The following is a 21,095-nucleotide window of genomic DNA, read 5'->3' as shown; positions in this document are numbered from 1 at the left end:
AATGAATCAAGAGGTGCATCGTTTTAGGCGCTCTCGGCACTTGCGTGATGTTGTTTACAAGGCCGTTGATGATACTGAAATCAATACTGGGCTGAAGGAGAAGAATAAAGTGAAGATGTAAAGCATTGCTTCCCATGCTGTTTCGAAGATTTTACAGGGTGGTCCATTGATCGTGACCGGGCCAAATATCTCACGAAATGAGCGTCAAACGAAAAAACTACAAAGAACGAAACTTGTCTAGCTTGAAGGGTTAAACCAGATGGCGGTATGGTTGGCCGGCTAGATGGCGCTGCCATAGGACAAACGGATATCAACTGTGTTTTTTTAAATAGGAAGCCCCATTTTTATTACATGTTCGTGTATTACGTAAAGAAATACGAATGTTTTAGTTGGACCACTTTTCTCGCTTTGTGACAGATGGCGCTGTAATAGTCACAAACATATGGCTCACAATTTTAGACGAACAGTTGGTTCAAAATGGTTCAAATGGCTCTGAGAACTATGGGACTTAACTTCTAAGGTCATCAGTCCCCTAGAACTTAGAACTACTGAAATCTGACTAACCTAAGGACACCACACACATCCATACCCGGGGCAGGATTCGAACCTGTGACCGTAGCGGTCGCGCGGTTCCAGACTGTAGCGCCTTTAACCGCTTGGCCACCCCGGCCGGAACGAACAGTTGGTAACAGGTAGTTTTTTTAAATTAAAATACAGAACGTAAGTACGTTTGAACATTTTATTTCGGTTGTTCCAATGTGATACATGTACCTTTGTCAACTTATCATTTATGAGAAAGCATGCTGTTACAGCGTGATTACCTGTAATTACCACATTAATGCAATAAATGCTCAAAATGATGTCCGTCAACCTCAATGCATTTGGCAATACATGTAACGACATTCCGTGCAACAGCGACTAGTTCGCCTTCCGTAATGTTCGCACATGCATTGACAATGCGCTGACGCATGTTGTCAGGCGTTGTCGGTGGATCACGATAGTAAATATCCTTCGACTTTCCCCACAGAAAGAAATCCGGGGACGCCAGATCCGGTGAACGTGCGGGCCATGGTATGGTGCTTCGACGACCAATCCACCTGTCATGAAATATGTTATTCAATACCGCTTCAACCGCACGTGAGCTACGTGCCGGACATCCATCATGTTGGAAGTACATCGCCATTGTGTCGTGCAGTGAAACATCTTGTAGTAACTTCGGTAGAACATTACGTAGGAAATCAGCACACATTGCACCATTTAGATTGCTATCGAGAAAATGGGGGCCAATTATCCTTCTTCCCATAATGCCGCACCATACATTAACCCGCCAAGGTCGCTGATGTTCCACTCGTCGCAGCCATCTTGTATTTTCCGTTGCCCAATAGTGCATATTATGCCGGTTTACGTTACCGCTGTTGGTGAATGACGCTTCGCCGCTAAATAGGACGCGTGCAAAAAATCTGTCATCGTCTCGTAATCTCTCTTGTGTCCAGTGGCAGAACAGTACACGACGTTCAAAGTCGTCGCCATGCAATTCCTGGTGCATAGAAATATTGTACGGATGCAATGGATGTTGATGTAGCATTCTCAACACCGACGTGTTTCAGATTCCGAATTCTCGTCCAATTTGTCTGCTACTGATGTGCGGATTAGCCACGACAGCAGCTAAAACACCTACTTGGGCATCATCATTTGTTGCAGGTCGTGGTTGACGTTTCACATGTAGCTGAACACCTCCTGTTTCCTTAAATAACGTAACTATCAGGCGAACGGTCCGGACGCTTGGATGATGTCGTCTAGGATACCGAGCAGCATACACAGCACACTCCCGTTGGGCATTTTGATCAGACTAGCCATACATCAACACGATATCGACTTCTTCCGGAATTGGTAAACGGTCCGTTTTACCACCGGTGATGAATCACGAAGCAAATACCGACCACACTGGCGGAATGTTACGTGATACCACGTACTTATACGTTTGTGATTATTAGAGCGCCATCTGTCACAAAGCGAAAAAAGTGGTCCACCTAAAACATTCATATTTCTTTACGTACTACACGAATATGTAATAAAAATGGGGGTTCCTATGTTAAAAAACCGCAGTTGATATCCGTTCGATCTGTGGCAGCGCCATCTAGCGGACAACCATAGCGCCATCTGGTTTCCCTCTTCATGCTAGATGAGTTTCGTTCCTTGTAGTTTTATCGTTTGGCGCTTGTTTCGTGAGATATTTGGCCCGGTCACTTTCAATGGATCACCCTGTATATACATCGGAAGTAATTTGGTTCGCATTGGTGCTCCATTCATCGAGATAATGGTGCCCTCCTCATGCAAATGTCGATCGGAATATCAGTCTAACAGAATATCAGTCTAAAACCTCATTAACTCCGAATGAAAAAACTATGGCCGTAAACCTACTGGCAAATTAAGAGGCTCATACACTCAATAGAACAGTGCCAGACCTGAGACAGGTGACTGTACAGAATTCCACAAGTCCGAATCAAGAATGCCCTATCACGCCCGTGCTGATATTTATGCCCTGCTATACTTTCCCGCCAAACAACGCCTGCCCTCCTACAGCAGAAATTACAAAACACTGCAGCCCAGTAGCAAGGTTCCTTCCAACACAAAATCTACCGCAGACAATGCACCACGAGAATCCAGTCAAATAACAAAATGTCATTCCGCTTCTCTGCCTCCGTGACATCACTGACTATTTTACAAACGTCACGTGCTCACGCCAGCAGCTAGCTTTGCATAAGAGGTCCTCTGAAAGGAACGCAGCTCATGAAGATAGGCAGTTATTTTCTGCAAGCTGTGTTTCTCTCGAAAACTGACTGACGGTTATCTTGAAGATGCTCTTCACAAAACATGGGGAAGAGGAGTTCTCTAGGTGCTTGCATTTCAGCCACTGTCAGGGCTAGCTCGTAAAACTACACAATAGCCTGATACCCCCTGGCTCAGTTATTGGCATCTCAACTTCCACGAAGACAACACCTGGGGCACCAGTCTGCGCTGATGGCTAAGGGGCACTTTTGTCCATTGCATTCTCTGCCTGTCCCGTCCCAAATAAAATGCACTGTGGCTTCCCATGCTCCCAAAAAAAAAAGAAAATCCGGAAAAATAAGTGAATTCAGCACCATGTTACATGAAAGGAAATAAAGGTACATGGAGCTCAGTATGATCACTGTAATCCGATAGACTTTAATGAAAACATTCTCAATTAAATTTGATCTACCATCAACGTCTAACTGCAGAATAAATCTCATATTAAGTGGAAATGGAATGTGAATTTTCCAGCCATGTTACAGCTTTATTTTATGGCACCCTTGTGTTTTCCAGCTTCGAAGTAACGAGTAAGTTTTGGAGATTAATTTCCTCCATTCTCTCTTAAATAAATGAGAAAGTCATTCTTTCTGGTACGTCCATTTATTCAACGGTTGTTAATAGCTGCATAGTGTATACATTGCATCACTTCAGCCATTGTTGCACAATAGTTAAATTTACACAGCAACTTTCTCACATGTCAGCCCTCTCCAACACTAAGTCACTTTTACCTCATAAAAGTCTTTGGAAAACGTCCAGTATCAAACCATCTCTTTCAGTGTTATTTTCTTACAAATATGTTTAGGAAGAAATAGTATTGCAATTAAAAATAAACGAGGTATTAATGGTTATTTTAAATAAATTACACGTATTTATATCAGTGCTTGGTTATGGAAATATGATTGTATCATTTCGTTTGTTAACAATACATGAAATTTGCCTAGAGGACGAATTACATGTAAATTTTGCACTAGCTCGATAATATTATGATTTTAATGTAAGTTTCTTAAAGCTATGATTTTCAGTTATGTGCAATCTTTTTAACACTATAAAAATGCAGATTAAACTTTGTTTTTGAACACAAGATGGAACAGTTGTTCTGAAAATGTTATCGTAAATAACAGTTTATTTTTTATTAATTTCAAAGAATCTTCACTTCCCTCGTAAGTTTAGTGGAAAAGTGGGCGTTTTACAGATTCTCCATATGAGCTTTCTAGTATGATATATATTTCAGAAAAGTAAATAGTTCTTATAATAAGAAATTTCTAAATCATGTGTTTCTTGAATTACAGTTTTGCTTCCATGTTTTGGTAACTTTGTAGGTTATTTAGGTGTTGCGGTCAAAAACAGACTGGACAGAGCATCATTGTTCATTAAATTGCTTCACTATTTATTGGTATTGTTTTAGTACAAAGTTTCAAACATGGCGGGAATTTTTTCATGTCATCAGACATGGCTAACCCGAAGTGATTAATTCCTCTATTACGTCAACAAGTACGGTTTAGCATCACTGATAACATAGAGACACTTGTTCCAATTACAAATGTTAATCTTCAACCCACAGCGTAAAAATATCAATAAGAACTTTCGACATTTAGCCTGTTCACTTTTGGTGCTTGGTCACCGATCTGCTTATAAAATGAAGGGATCGATTCAATACCGTGTGAAATTTTTTTAAAGATGTTTGCCATCGGCTAATGAATGGCTGGCATATCATGTGTGTCAGTAAGTGATAATCGCATATGGAGGTTGTTTTCTTGAAGTTCTCGAATGTCGGCTTTTGAGCCGTTCTGTGGATAAAGCTATAAATTTCACTATTGTAGATGTAGTAAGACATGCCCAAGGTTAGGGATTTATCTGTACAATTGCTATGTAAAGTGGAAGTGATCACTGAGGCTAAACAGAGTAACTATTTGAATGTGGGTGGAAAGGAATGGCAAGATTTTATTTTCAGACCACTGCTACTTAAACAGAACGAATGTAGCTACAATTAAAATTGTTATGGACCTGTGGATAGGAGCCTCCCAGGTCACTGTCCATCTCTGTGGGACGGAGGCATGCAGTCGCCGACCGTAGAGAGACACCCCCCCCCTTCCTCCCATACACACTAACACCCTGAGCAGCGTCCATCGTTCTCCAGAATGCCGCTGAGAAGAGCAGACGAAGGAGCAGAGGGAACAAACTGGAGTGCTCGAACGGACATGAGGCGTCAATGTGAAATGGGTGACATGCACTTTGATAAGCGAAAGAGAGCTTCCTGAGAGTGCCTTTTAGCGTTAGCGTGTGCTCTGTTGCCGAATGATGTGCAGGAATGTGAGGAGTCTACATGTACAGAAGCCAACAAGACTCAAATTGTCTGAAAAAATCATGCATTCCAGGTCAATGTCTGCATGTGTCGGCACTAAGATTCAAATTTGGTCACTGTTCCAGCACAGCGATTTTCTATTAAAATCATTTAGACCTACGCAAAATTCTGTCATTGTGACTTCATTAACTTCCTAAACAAAATTAAGGAAAATTTGTAACAAATTATCTTATACTGTACGAAAACGATACATATTTCTGTGTTGATAAAGGGAGATAAATTCATAGGCGATACCTCTTGCACCTTTTTTCTTACAAATAGTTATTTTTGATTGCCACATGGATTTTGCACGTCTTTCAAACCTGACAGTGCTAGATACAGCTGATAACAATGCGGTCTTGCGTCTCGTCATAGAAATGAAAGACTTAACAGACGTAGTATACACTATACAGTGAAACGTACCTGATTTCATTCCTGAGGTAAATTAATGTTTCATTTCTCACATTGCATTGTACTGAACACTGAATCAGAATTTATTGGACGTGATGAAAACAAGATCTGGAACAGGAAACGATTCAGTAATGAATTTGAATTTAACCTGTTGAATTGGAGGCGTCCATGATTGTTGATCAACTTAGCACATCAATATTGTTTGCTGCAAATATCCTAGGCTTATCTGTTTTTGCACTGGGCCACATTCTTAGGTAAATCTCATTTTTACTCTAAAAACAAGGTTTGGCATATCACAACTAGGTTTGGGATAGCTTGAGCGAAAAACATGGAAGGTAGACGAACACATTTATCATTTGTTGTTTCATGTAATACACTTTATTACTTAATGACAATATTAATATTGCAATTTAAAAACTTATTAAAGGAATCAAATCCAAGCAAAAGTTGAGCAGGCTCAATTCATTAAAAAAACTACTTCAACAACTGTACCATTCAGAGCAGGACATTAAAATCGGAAATACGGAATTCCCAAAAACAAGAAACGTTACACCATGTGAGCATGGCTGCAAGCAGGTTCAACAAAATTTTATCAACCATGTTAATAACAACAACAGCCGTTAAATGTTCTAACAATCGCTCAAAATTCAAAGTAAACTCACAGCTACAGCAGAGTGCTATCACAGCCAACAACGAACAAGCAGCCAAATATCACAGAAAGTGTAGCAGGTAATAGATGTGGAGTATCGATGAGTAACAGGTCTTAAATCTAACACGCTCAGAAGTAGTAATAAGCATGCTAGCTTTAACAGAACAGTTGCAGAGGTTTTATGAGGAAAACCTCAGTCTTGGCAAACACGCCTTAACCTCCTGAGTTCATTAAATTCACCAAACAGGTCCAAATACTGGTTCCCACATGAACGGTGTTAGTCCGCCATGACACACATCAAACGATCAGCTTAACTTGATCCATGTCGACGCAGCTGGTAGGGGCGGCAGACTGCCGATCAACCAAGACGCCATCGGACGTCCAGAGTGCTGCCGTGCCAACAAACACGCCTCCGCTCAGGGATCAAGCCTAAAGAAAAATTCAATATGTTAGCTGTATTTCATACGCAGCAAGATATTACGTAATCATAGCGACCCCTAGTTTTCATTGCAAACTTTTTCGAATTATGCACAGTGTCGTACTTCCACGTAAATATCAAAATAACTATGATCATTAACGAAGTTATAATCGACATCTATTACCTGCTACACTTTCTGTGATATTTGGCCGCTTGTTCGTTGTTGGCTGTGATAGCACTCTGGTGTAGCTGTGAGTTTACTTTGAAAGCTTACGTTAAAATTTACACTTTATGACTAGATCGCCAATGTCTTAACATGGGATTAATTACGTTCGTTTATTTTAATCGCATGTGATTAACAATTTTTGCATAACGTCAGAATAGTAATAATTACTTCAGCAAGCTATATACATTGCCGATAACAAAATCTACCTACCGTTATAACCCTACATAAAAGAATCTCACAAATGTAGCTGAAATATGATTGGATGTTACTAGTTTCCGGGCAGAAACGGTTTCCGCCGCTGTTACCATTTACCATGTCAGTGTGTCACTCCGCTTGACTATCTCATCTGCAGTGCTTTAGAAGTGAACGACGCTAACTCAACACGAGAAGTGAGCCCTACCAATTCTCTATCCGAAATGAGAGTGAATCGTGTCAGGTGGCCCGTCTGGCTGCTGATTACTTCATGAGGAACTTAGCCAATCACAAGGCGGCATTCCTCCAGCGCTCTCTGCTTTTCATCTCACATGCTCTAGTTTTAGTCAGGCTTGTATCAATCTTAAATACCTATTCCTTTCTTATATACTTTAATTATAATTGTTGTAATTGACTCAATCTCGGTTTTCTAATTTGATGGAACAGTACTGGGACTGAATTCTCTGCTAATCAATCACTGGAACACCGATGACTGTATTGAGTAGTCACTCTGCAGTTTTAGCTTAGTCGTTATTGTCTTTTGACGCCTGTGTTCTGTCTTTCTGGGACGAGACACGCAAGGATTGTCAGTTTGTATCGTCACCCCTAACGTCTCGCACACGTGTGTTGCTGTGCATAAGGCACTGAGCAACCAAAATACAAATTCACGTTGTGCCTCTAAATTATATATTTAACAACACCATGGTAGGCTTTTGCTGTCTTAACATGAGAGTCCTGCCATCAGTGTCTGACAGAAAATGCCTTACACTTACACGATGTTCCTGTACTCTTCCCATCTTCAGCTATGATATCATTTCTTGGGGATCCCATGCACAAAAAATGGATACAGTCTTCAAGTTACAGAAAGGGCTATTAGAATAGTGGCTTGTGACCGAGCTCCTTGGAAGGATATGATTAATCAGCAGCGGGTTCTAACCGAAGCATGTGAAACCTAATATCTACAGCAAGAGAAACATCAGCATTTGTTTTTCAAACAGCAGCATTCGTGACTATCGGAACAAGAGCCATACTAAAGTCGTATTTACAGAGAGTAAACAAACGGAAACCCAAAAAAGAATTTTCTATAAGTGAATAAAATTGTGCAGTATATTGCCCTAGGACAGGGGTGAGCAACAGTTTTGGCTCGGGCCATTTTGTGGAAGGAAAGACTAGCAGAGAGCTGCACCTTGAAAGTGATTGCATCCAGTAGTTAACTTTGCATTTCAGAAAACGTATAAATTGCTACATAAAGCTTTGAATGTCTGATCGGATCACACAAAAACCATTATGTTAGGACCGGTATTTGCGCGCGCTTGCCCTAGGAGATTAAGGAGACAACTGAACCACAATATTTAAGAATTCAGTTAATACATATCTCTAAAATAATTCACACTACAAAACAAGGATTATTTAGATAACACAGAGTCGAGAATGGTAAAAAATTAACATTATTTAATAACAAACGACAGTCATTCCACAGTAAACTTATACAACTGAAGGAATCTTACTGTGAAATCCTATGTCCAGGAGCTGTGAAGGATGATTCAAACCTATCTCTCTTTACTTGAGCTGAGCATCTCATTCATTGAGGTGAAGAATGACTCAGCTTTATCAGGTGGGCCAACGGGACAACACAAAGAATTTAATAAATGAAGGAAGTATCGTTAAGTTCGTGATAGTATCGACAATTGTTGTTAGATTTATGCGTAAGTGTGTATGTGTGTGTGTGTGTGTGTGTGTGTGTGTGTGTGTGTGTGTGCGCGCGCGCGTGTGCGTGTGTGTGTGTGTCAACAGGTGAAAATTATGCAACAGATCAAAATTAGCAACACAACATATTAATCTAGATCTATATGAGATTATATTATTGTATACATGAATTAGTAAAATTTTCTAAAACTGTTTCGTTTTTCAATTAAGCTGTCAGGTCTGGTGTTATTTTGTACATGATCTATGAATGGACAAACAACTAACACATCAAGTGTGTAAGGTGGCGACATAATTTTTGCCCTTAAGATACTGTTTTAAATATAGAAACGTAATCTACTCAGCAATCTGAGGAGTTAGATACCACTCATGTCGTACTTCAAGTAAAGTGATACTAATTTGCATAGTACAGAGAGTAATCTTTAATACGTGGCCGACATTAACTCGATACTAACAAGCATTCCCTATTTTGCATGTTAATAGTCACGTAGTATCGCAATCACTTGGAACTAAAGTGGACGAAGGGAGTTCTCAGCCGTCGAGAGAAGTAGAACATGGAACGCATTTCGAGAGGGGCCCTAAAATACGACCCTTCGCAGCGGGGAGGCAGGCACCATTAGATAACAATAAGCCACTATGCAATCTTCTCTGACTCACACCTGCGTAGAACGGAAAGAAACATCATAACATACCAGGGATCCGTGTGGCCACTCTTAGAGGACCAATACACGGAATTTGCATCTACGAAAAATGGTTCAGTTGCACAAAATAAAGTCAACAGCGGGGCAGCTGTACTGTTTACCACGAATAATTTAATTTGTGAATTCATTGTTATTATCTTCGAAATTATAGAGAATATTTCAACGCCATCAATTACGCACTTGAACCCAATGTCTATGGTCATTCTTTAATAAAAAGGTTTAGTACTGGTAACAGTTGTTTGTGTGTTCTAGAATATAGGCCACCCCTCCTCACTGAAATATTTTAGGGCATGTATGACGGCTGTTATTCTGATGTTAATCGTGACTTCATCCGTGGTCTCCTTACCTTGCAGGGCCTGGTTTGGCAGGCACTTTTGTTCTGACATTTCCGTGCGTGTCAAGTGGTAAGGACGGGTAATAATGACTGGGGGAGTACGTTAGAAGCGATAACATATTTTTTTAACTATATCATTGAAACAAAATCTACATTGCTCGCTGAATGGGATATTGTCTCCGGGATGAGAAAAATGTAGTCTTTTGTAAACGAGTTGTTTGGAATTGAAATTTAAAGAAGGGCTAACGCAGGAATATTTTAGTAGAAAGTGACAATGACAAGTAGGTCAATCATCGAAATGTAAATATAAAACAGCAGCACCGAACACATGCCAATACACCTTCTATCAGTCACATAGGAATGTCGAATTTGCACAAGACGGCGCTTCGTCACCGCAGTATTATACAATAAGCAACTTTTCAATGGCTAGGAAATCGTTCAGCACCAGACTGATAACTCCATAAGAGAGAAGAGTATGGAATAAAGATGAAAATTGCAACACATCAATACAAGACAGCTGATACTGGCTCTACCGGTCACGTACTATAGGTATTCATACAGGCTGCACATTTTCTATGTGAGAATTTAACTCCAAATTCAGTATCTGTACCCAACGAACTAAGTGCGTCATACACCAAAAAACATATTATTTGGCTTGCTTAAGAGTCTGCTGCACTTCGAAAAAATTTTAGGAAGTAGTTAACACACTTGTTGGAAATGTATGCAGTTACAGATGGCAGACCACAAACTATATGAATAAAATTAGTGACACATGTAATTGACAACAGCAACCTAATATATAATATATAATAATGAATAAGAAAATAGAAATGCAGGTAAGCTACTATGAACAGAGTAGCAAATGCACTATCGTAGCCAACATATATAGGAAGCTAAATTTATGTGCCAACAAGCTCTATAGATACTGAAAGTGTTGAAAGAATGTATGATGATGAGATAAGGGAATTTTTTTACGACAGTTACAGGGGACGAAATTTTAATATGTGGCAGGCGACTAGAATTCGGTTAGTAGGAAAAGGAAGAGAAGGAAAAATGTTAGGAGAACAAGGACTGAGGGAAAGGAATGATAGAGGAAGCTGGCCTGTAGAATTCTGTGCAGACTGTAATTTAATATCGCAGACACCAAGTTTAAGAGCCACGAAAGAAATTTGTGTACATGGAACAGATCTGAAGACCTTGGAAGGTTTCAACTGATTATCTAATGGTAATTCAGAGTTTTCAGAATCTTATTTTAAACTGTAAGACATATTTAGGTGTTGATGTGGAACACAACTGTAACTCTTGGTTACAAACTGGAGATTGAAGATGATAAAAGTGCAAAAAGGTAGTTAAGGAATGAGATAAAACGTGTATGAACTGAATGAACCAGAGGCTATTGAGAGTTTCAAAGGAAGCATTAGGCAACTTTGGGGAAGGAACATGGTAAATGACGAATGGGTAACTTTGAGAGATGAAGTAGTGAAGGCAGCAAGAGGGTCATACAGGTAAAGAAGCCAAATCCTGGCAGAATGCCATGGATAGCACAGAAGATATTGAATATAACTGACATAGAGAGAAAATATGAAAATGCAGCAAATAAAGCAGGCGAAAGGCTATACAAACGTTAAAAATATGAGACTGTCAGAAAATTCTAAATCGTCAAGAAGGAGTAACTGGAGGATAGATGCAATGCGTGACTAGGGGAAAAACAGACGCTGTCTAGAGGAAAGTTAGGACACTTTTAGGAAAAGAGAAGCATCTGTATGAATATCAAGAGCTCAGATGTCAAAAGAAAAGAAGAAAAGTTTGAAATATGGAAGGAATATGTCGAAGTTCAGTACTATAGAGTCACAAAAAAATGGCTCAAATGGCTCTGAGCACTATGGGACTTAACTTCTGAGGTCATCAGTCCCCTAGAACTTAGACCTCCTTAAACCTAACTAACCTAAGGACATCACACACATCCATGCCCGAGGCAGGATTCGAACCTGCGACCGTAGCGGTCGCGCGGTTCCAGACTGTAGTGCCTAGAACCGCTTGGCCACTACAGCTGACCATGGAGTTACACTTGAATGCAATAATACAGATATGGATGGGGAAGTAAGTGAAGATTATATGGGGGAGGTAATAATGCAAGAAGAATTTTATAGAGCAGTGAAAGACTTAACTTAAAACAACATTGTTGAATATACTACAGTCTCACAGAATTGTTAAGAAACTTGGGAACTCAAGGTATGACAAAATTATTCCATCTGGTGTGTAAAATACATGAGAAGCCAAAGTACCCAAATACTTCAAGAAAAATTTAATAATTCATACTTCATAGGAGAGAGGTACTGATAGGTGTGAATTGTATGGCATGGCTTCAAAATGTAGACAAGAATTATTTGGAGAAGAATGGAAAAACTGGTTGAAGCAGACCTCGGAAAGGTCAGTTTTGGTTCAGGAGAAATGTAGGAAAACATGAGGCAAGCCTGACTCTATTGCTTATCTTAGTGTATAGGCTAATGAAGGCAAACGTATTGATATAGCATCTGGATATTTAGGCAAACTTTAGACAGTGCTGACTGGAATACACTCATTTAAATTCTGAAGACAACAGTGATAAAATATGGGGAGTGAAAGCAGTTTACAGTCAGCAGTTACGAGATCTATGGACCTGAAAGACAACCCGTGGTATAGAAGGAGGCCAGACAGGGCTGTAGCCTATCTCCACTGTTATTCAGTTTGTACATTGAGAAAGCAGTAAAAGAAACCAGGGAGGTATTTGGAAAAGAGGTTAAAATGTATGAAGAAAATAGAAACTTTGAAGATTGCTAATGATGTCGTAATTCTGTGATGTATGGGAAATGAGTTGAAAGAGCAGTACATGAAATGCATTCGCAGTTGTATAATGAAATGAAGACAATGAAAATTTGTGCCAGACTGGGATTCAAACCCGGATTTCCTGCTTGTCATGAGCGATCACCTTACCATTATTTTTGTTGATCTCATTTTGTTCGGTATAGTTCGTTCTATTTGTTTGGGGTGGACGTCCCATGATGCATGTTGAAGTTCATTGTTGATTCATTAACTCAGTTTTTTTATTACAGAAGGTAACTAACCCTCTGCCAGAACATGTTGAGCTACCATGGTAGTGGACCATTGCTACCCAAACATGACTTATGACAATACTCAAACTTCCATATGTGTCTACAACCTGTACACATACATCCATTATATATTTTCCCATACAGGGGAGACATTCTAGTTAAAAGTCGCTTGCCCAGTGTCGATGTATAAGTACGACCTTACAGCGCCTGTGTTATTCCGAATTAAGATGCAAAGTTAGCATTGTAACACTAAATAAAGCAGGAACTGCAAGGCTGTATCGTATGAAAGAGCAGTTCTCGAATTAAGTGTGGTGGTGCCCAGCAAATTATACTATAAAATGAGATTAAAAGTGTAGTAGATGGTTTTGCTATTTTTGCATCAAAATACATGAACACAGAAGTGGAGAAGCAGATTGGCAACAGAAAGATAAGAATTTCTGAAAGAGAGAAACTTGTTAATATCTAATATGCATTTAATTATTAGTAAGTCTTTTCTGAAGACATTTGTCTAGAATTGCACTTACTGTTACTAGTTGTATTACAGAAACTCAAAAAATTAGAAGGAGATACTTAATATACAGAAAGCTGAAATAACATAAAGAAATGTAAAAAATTATAAAAAAATTGTCTAATTTTTGCAACTTCTGTTTTTGTTGTTAGGTATCTGCATTGTTACCTTGTTCTACGATGAGTTTCATAATAATTTTCCAGAACATTGACAGTTACAACATGAGGAAAATATAATGTGATGATCAATCGATCGCAAGCTAACCTCTTAAACTGCTGAGTGTGTTGCAGTTGCACTAATGGAAAACGCCACTCACTTTGCTATCAGATTTGATTCTGATTTCGGATAACTTTCTTCTATAGTGTTCGAGCTAGTACTGCTCCCTCCCAGATGTATAATTAAATTTTCCATGTAGCTTACACAACTCCTTCGATTTTTTATATGTGATGTCCCTTCTTTCGGACATGCTGGAAAGACAAGTCACCAGTTACATAATTAAGGATAAAGTGTACTTTTCTGGCTCATTATTATGTAAAAATCAACACCTATTCCTTTCAGCCACTGTTTATAATGTATATGTTTTACAGGTTTTTTGTTGATATCAGGTAACACAGCACACTTTATAAACAAATCAGAAATACTTTGAATATTTTTGAACCTGATTAGGGTTATTAAGAAAATTACAAAGAAACTGATGCATTTTTTTCCCAAAATGCTTCCTCCACTTGAGGTACCATTCAATCCAATGTTATACATTTGAATGAGATGAATTTTTTACCAGATATGCATAACATGATGGCTGAGGTACTACACATATTTAATTCCACCTATTATGTATATTACAAGGATAAAAAATATCGCATCTTACATTTTAATTTTCATAATTTTTTTAAACAAAAAATGTTAGTTTTTCTATAATTTAGTTGATTCAGCAATATCGGTTACATCTACTACATAGGAATGGACTATTGAAAGTTACAGAAAAAATTGTAGCAATGCTTTAAAAACTTTACAAAATACTTTATCCTGAATTCTGAAAAATAGAACTTGCAGGATATTTTGAATCAATATATGAGTCGAATTGAACTGTGCCTCAGAATATTTTTGAAGCATAGTTTTCATCCTGCATCATTTCTTCGTCTTCAGGCTTCCTCTTGGCATTCCTTTTAGCACTTCTTTCTTCTTTGGTAACTTGAGGAGCAAATCTTTCAGCTTCATGCACCTGTTGTCTGTCACATGCAAGAAATTGATCTGCCTTATTCAAGCCACATTTATCACTAAATTTCTTAGGACTTCCAACCTTCATATCACTCCATCGTTGAAACATATCACTGCATCTAGTACACCAACTTCTAATGTATTTAGTCCTAAAAATTGTTGGGTAATCTTTCACATATCAATGATGAAACTTTCAGTTGTATTCTGAGTGCCCCTATGAAGACATTTACTAAGCAAAGCAGGGTCACTCAGGTCTCTAAAAATTGGTTTTATTTCATCCATAACAGGCTCAGGAAGAGAATGCTTATGATGGTATATTTGACCACTTCCTTTTGCTTTTTGGTAACCATGCCAAGAATCTGCTCCTTTAGGGTAAAGTACATGATCAGGGTAGTCATCTGTGGACAACTTATGAAAGTAGGTGGCCCATACAGCTTTTCTCATTGCTGTAACATCATTCAGAGGTGCAGTTCGTCTAATGGCCAGTCCATAATAACTCTGAAGAAGGTTTATTTTAGTTTTTGTCAATCTGCCTCGGCAAGACGGAGATTTTCCATCAGATAGCAACTTTCCTTTCATTTCTCTTCATAGCTTCCTCAATCTAGCACCCACCATCTGTTTCACATGTCCAAGGTATCACTATAAACGTTGAACTCATTAATTTTATTGAAAGCTTCAGTGTTACCATGGCAGGTGTGGCCGTACCTAGATAAGCACTCAACATCAACAACTTTTCCATTTTACAGGGAAGTAGCACTTACAACACCATTGAGGGAATCATGTTCTTGACGTCGCCATGTCCAATCAAGTGCTACAGCAATGTCCCTGGTTCCACTAATATTTACAGTTTCTTCTATTGCACGTTTCATAGATGCTTTAGACCAGGGCTTCCCAACATGTCGTCCGTGGACCCCTTAGGGGTCTGGCGGCTCTTTCTAGGGGGTCCGCGGCCACGTTTCACACCAAATCGTGTAAAATAATGAGTAAAATTATTGAATAAAACTGTGAAAATCAAATTCATCACTATTTTCTTTCGTGTGAAAAACACGTGTGCTTGTACTTAAGGTCGTATTCCCAAGCATCCTCTGCGGTTCCTAAGTGAGAACGCATACGCAGTTTAGTGTCGGAGAATGCGGCTTTTCTGATCGACTCTTTCGCAACAATACAGGGGTCGTTTGTGCGCCGACTCACGGCGCTAGATGCGCTGAAACCCTTTACGCGTGCACGGAGCGAGCTTTGTCGACCAATCACAGCGCTCGCTGGGACGTATGCGGCCCCAGGCGTCATTAAATGTTAAACTTGCTTTGTCAGTGCACTACCCATTTCATAAGCCGATTTTTGACCTGTTTATTACTTCTAACATGGATCGGTGGCTGAAGTCAGGATCATCGCCTTCACAACAAGGGAAGTTTCCAGTTGAAATGAATGAGGAGGGAAGACGACCAAAGGAAGAACAATCACAAGAAGCTCCACAGCCCGATTTAATATGTGAAAACGCTGCAAGTACTCCATTGGTTGCAATATCCTGTGGAAGTGGAATAACCATGAAACATAAGTACAACGAAAGCTATTTAGAAATGGGCTTTATGGAGACAAAGGAGGGTAAAGCTCAGTGTGTAATTTCTGCGCGAGTCCTTCTGAACAGTTCAATGGTTCCAGTTAAATTGCGCCGTCGTTTTGAGGGTACTCTCCCGGATTTCCAAGCTAAAGACATTGATGTTTTCAAAAGGAAGAGTGCTGAACTATCTCCTTCTCAGCATTGCATGAAAACTCATGCAAAATCAATTAATGAAAATTCATTAATAACTTCTTTCTTGGTTAGTTATCGAGTGGCAAAAACGGGCAAAGCTCATACCATTGCAGAAAATCTCATAAAGCCGTGTGTTAATGATATTGTTTCTTGCATGCTAGACAAAAAGGCCGTAAAGCTTGTATCTTCAGTGCCATTATCAAACCATATTGTTAAGAGACGCATTGTTGACATTTCAAATGATGTGAAAGACACTCTTGTTTCTCACATGCAACACAATTCATTCCCTCTGCAGATAGATAAATCCACTGATGTTGCAGGATTAGCGATTTTAGTGGCTTTTGTCCGTTATGAATATTCTGGATGTTTTGAGGAGGACCTCTTATTGTGCAGACCATTAGCTGCCAACACAACAGGTGCTGAAATATTCCATCTACTGGATGATTTTTAAGTACTAACGAAGTTTCATGGTCTAATTACATAGATGTGCGCACAGATGGTGCAGAAACTATGATGGGTCATACAGTCGAAGCAATAACGAAAATAAAAGAAAACGCCAAGAATTGCAGCAGTAGTCATTGTGCTCTCCACAGATACACTTTGGCTACAAAACAAATGCCTCTTTCGTTCAAAAAAGTTTTAGACGAATCCATTCAAATCATTAACTATATGAAATGAAGACCGTTGAAGTCAAGACTTTTCACAACTCTGTGTGAAGATATGGGAAGCCTTCATAGTTCCCTGCTTCTCCACACAGAAGTGAGGTGGCTCTCACGTGGGAATGCACTCTCTCGGTTGTACGAATTAAGACTGGAAGTCTTAGCTTTCCTTTTGGAGTATAACACCAAATTAGTAGACCTTATTAATGACGAACATTAGCAGTATAGCAGTGTATACTTGCCTATTTCTCAGATATTTTCTCCGAAATGAACGGAATGAATATTTCACTCCATGGGCAAAGTGAAACAAAGGTCACTGCTATCGACAAAGTTCGAACATTCAAGAGGAAAACCAATTTTTGGGCAGAGAGTGTCGAGGAGGGGGAGGTCGAGTGTTTTCCTCTTCTCAGGGAGTTTTTGTAAAAACAAAACATTGGCGCTTTGGAAGAATTTGTTTCATCAAATCCTCCAATATCTCCGAAGCTTGATGTCATTGTTGGAGCATAATTTCTCAACAGCTGAAGATGAGAAGCTGCAGAAATGCGTATGGGTGGTCAACCCATTCACTGCATCCAAAAAGCCGAACATTCTATCATCAAATGAATATGCGTTGATAGAAATTGCCACAGACGCTAACTTGAAATCAAGTTTTGACATTGGCGGTTACTCACACTTTTGGATCCGTTTGGATAACAAGAAATACTACCCCCTTGTTGAAAGGGCAAAACGTGTACTTCTCTCGTTTGCCACAACATACATGTGTGAATATGGATTCTCGATCTATGCTACCCTCTGAGCACTATGGGACTTAACTTCTGAGGTCATCAGTCCCCTAGAACTTAGAACGACTTAAACCTAACTAACCTAAGGACAGCACACACATCCATGCCCGAGGCAGGATTCGAACCTACGACCGTAGTGGTCGCGCGGTACCAGACTGTAGCGCCTAGAACCGCTTGGCCACCTCGGCCGGCTGTGGAGTGTTTACCTGACCAACCAAAAGCGGAACTGGGACTTTGGCTTACGAAATCCGGTTTTCGAAACGCATGTAAACTGGGTGAATGTATTTCCACACATTGCACAACAGATATCACAATAATTCTTTAAAGGCAATTCCTTGGCCTCTTTTTGTTCGTGATGTGTTGTATCCCGAATCATGGGTCTGTCTCTTTTCTTCACAGCCGCGCGGAATGGCCGCACAGCCTAAGGCCCCATGGGGTGGATTGCGCCACCGCTCCCACCAGAGGTTCGAGTCCACCCTCGGGCATGTGTGTGTGTGTTGTCCATACCGGAAGTTAAGTCTAGGTTAATAGTGTGTAAGACTAGAGACTGATGACATCAGTAGCTAAGTCCCATAGACGTTATATACATTTGAACATTTTTCTTCGGATTTCACGTAAAACCACACACATACACACACACACACACACACACACACACACACACACACACACACACACACAACTGTTACGAAATATGCATGCTCCTTACCCAGTAGCCAAACAGTGGAAGTGAACAGACCACAAGTGGCAGCTTGTCAACAGTGAACAGTTTGGACGTGACGTTGATTGCTCTTGGAGGAAGGCAGCTCCGACGTGTGAAATGTCAATTACGAAGTAATTGTTAATCAGGCTATAGTGTGTTGAACAAAGGGAGTAAATCTAGTAAGTGTCTAGATACAGTGGGATTTCAAAGTGGATCATTAATTTCAAAATGTTTTCATTCATCTCTAAACCAAAGACTATTGATACTTCGGGGGGGGGGGGGGGGGGGGGTCATTGGGAAAATGGCACTTGCATTAAGAAGCTTTCAGTTCCCATGGGTCTTGCTCTGAAACTTAAAGTTACTGTGCTCTTGACTGACTAGGGGTCCGCCATGGATTTTCTACTGAAGAAGGGGTCCGCCATCCGAAAAGGTTGGGAAGCCCTGCTTTAGACACAACCGTCAAGGCACCAAAAAGGATTTTTATGTACCTGCTAAACCTAATGGGAGATGGAGGAAGGTCCATTAAACCACAAAACGTTTGAGCAGCCCTTTTTCCTTTTCCTATTTAATGTGCTGCATACTCTAACTTCAAATTCACATCATATGCATTATGCACAATGTTCGAAGTCATTTTCCAGGTAGATTTATTGCAGGATCTACACAGAACAACTAATTTTGACGTATACCCTTTCTGCTACTTTGCTGTTCGGTTATTTCCAGACAGCCTATACCATCACATTATCTATGAAACGTCCCCTTTCAACGAAACGTCCCCTTAGAAAAATTACAAATGACTGTGCTTATACTGACACACAATATTTTTTAGCGCAACGCAATCTGACTTTCAGAAATCCCTACAAAGGAATGGCCCTGACTAACATTAACCTGTACCTTTCACAAATCACTTACCTCACAAAAATCTTCGTTACTCAAGCTACTGCAATACAGCGAGCGCCACTACTGCCAGCTAAATAACAGATTCAAACTACGGAAGGCACTAACTACTAGTGGGCATAGTTAGCAAATGAAAGATTTTAATAGAGAACAAACAATGTATTTACCTTAATAGTCATCAAAAATCATAATATATACAGCAGTTCATGACATCCATTTTTACAAATTTCAAAACTCCGCCATTTCTCTCCCCACATCCACCACTGCTGGCGACTCACCTCCAAATGCGCAACGCTACGCGCGGTTCACATCCAGCTGCCGCTGCCCAACACTACAAAGGCAGACAACAATGCAAACTAGCCACATACTGCACACAGCACAGCCAGTGATTTTCATACAGAGCGCTACGTAACGTTGCCAATAAGAAAGCATAAACAGCCTACTTACATAGCCCCCATGCTCCCCACAAAAAATTTTACAAATTGTTTTGGGCACTGGCCAATAATGATTTGATAAAATTTTTCATAATTACAATAACAAAGATATCCAATGCACACACTTATTAATACAATGTTGGTCAAAAGCTAAAATTTTCTCACAGTCCATAAAGACAGTCCTGATCATTCATCACAGTGAACTTACAGTGTTTTTTTCCCAAAGTCTGAGTAGTAAAAGAGAATGCACATGGAAATACTAGATTCATGCAGTCTTGAAGAAGTAGTGTTGTCCTTCCAACAGAAAGACAGTGCTGACTCTTGACGTGCTGACAGGTAATGGGGCACAACAGAGCAAACCCACAGCAGAGTCATTCGACGTTTTGAAGAATATTGGTAGGTTGGTCATCGCAGAGCAGACCCACTATAGTCTTGTTAGAGAGTATGGTATAGGTGGGCCACCAAAGGTGCAGACCCACTACAGTCCTTGTAGAAATAATGGTACTGATGAATCATCAAAGGTGTAGACCCACTGTAGTCCTTGTAGAGATGGCCAGCAGCCATCTGTTGCGACTGTGCAGGTGCACAATCACCATTGAAGAGTCTTGCGGACAATATAGCAAGTCCATAACCAGCACTTGTGCACTCACAAAGTTTTTGGAATTGTCCTTAGAACCAGCAATGCTGTTATCCAGTCGCTTTCTGAACTATTAACACACGTGTAAACACTTACAGTCTCTACTTCTCACATATTGTCCATATACTATGACCAACAGAAACGTGTGCAGTGAAATGTAACTTACAAGTTACTTAATTTGATGAACTGGTGTCAATTACAATTGTATAACATAAAAATACAATAACAAAAGTACAAAATACATCATTAAAGAACATAACAATACAGATAACATTTGTGGTACAGGGTTTACAAAAGAATCGAATTAACATATACATCAGTGTTACAGGACTTATGAGATAAGTAAATACATAAAAGATCAGAATAACTTTTGAAACATCAACTTTACACATGAGCATTAAAACAAAACAGAATAAATAATGTCTAAGCATATTTACAAGGTAAATAACATATTATTAATGTCAATTATATTTGAGGATAACAGTATTCCTCATCATAGTGAATGTAGCTTAGTATTAGAAGGTTAAAAAATTCTATGAAACTACACAGGGACAGGAAGAAAACAAATACACAAGGGTACACAAACACATAGTGGGATAACACAAAAGGG

This window comes from Schistocerca piceifrons, chromosome 1 (assembly GCF_021461385.2).
Source record: "Schistocerca piceifrons isolate TAMUIC-IGC-003096 chromosome 1, iqSchPice1.1, whole genome shotgun sequence".
Lineage (NCBI taxonomy): Eukaryota > Metazoa > Arthropoda > Insecta > Orthoptera > Acrididae > Schistocerca > Schistocerca piceifrons.
This window is presented reverse-complemented; position numbering follows the sequence as displayed.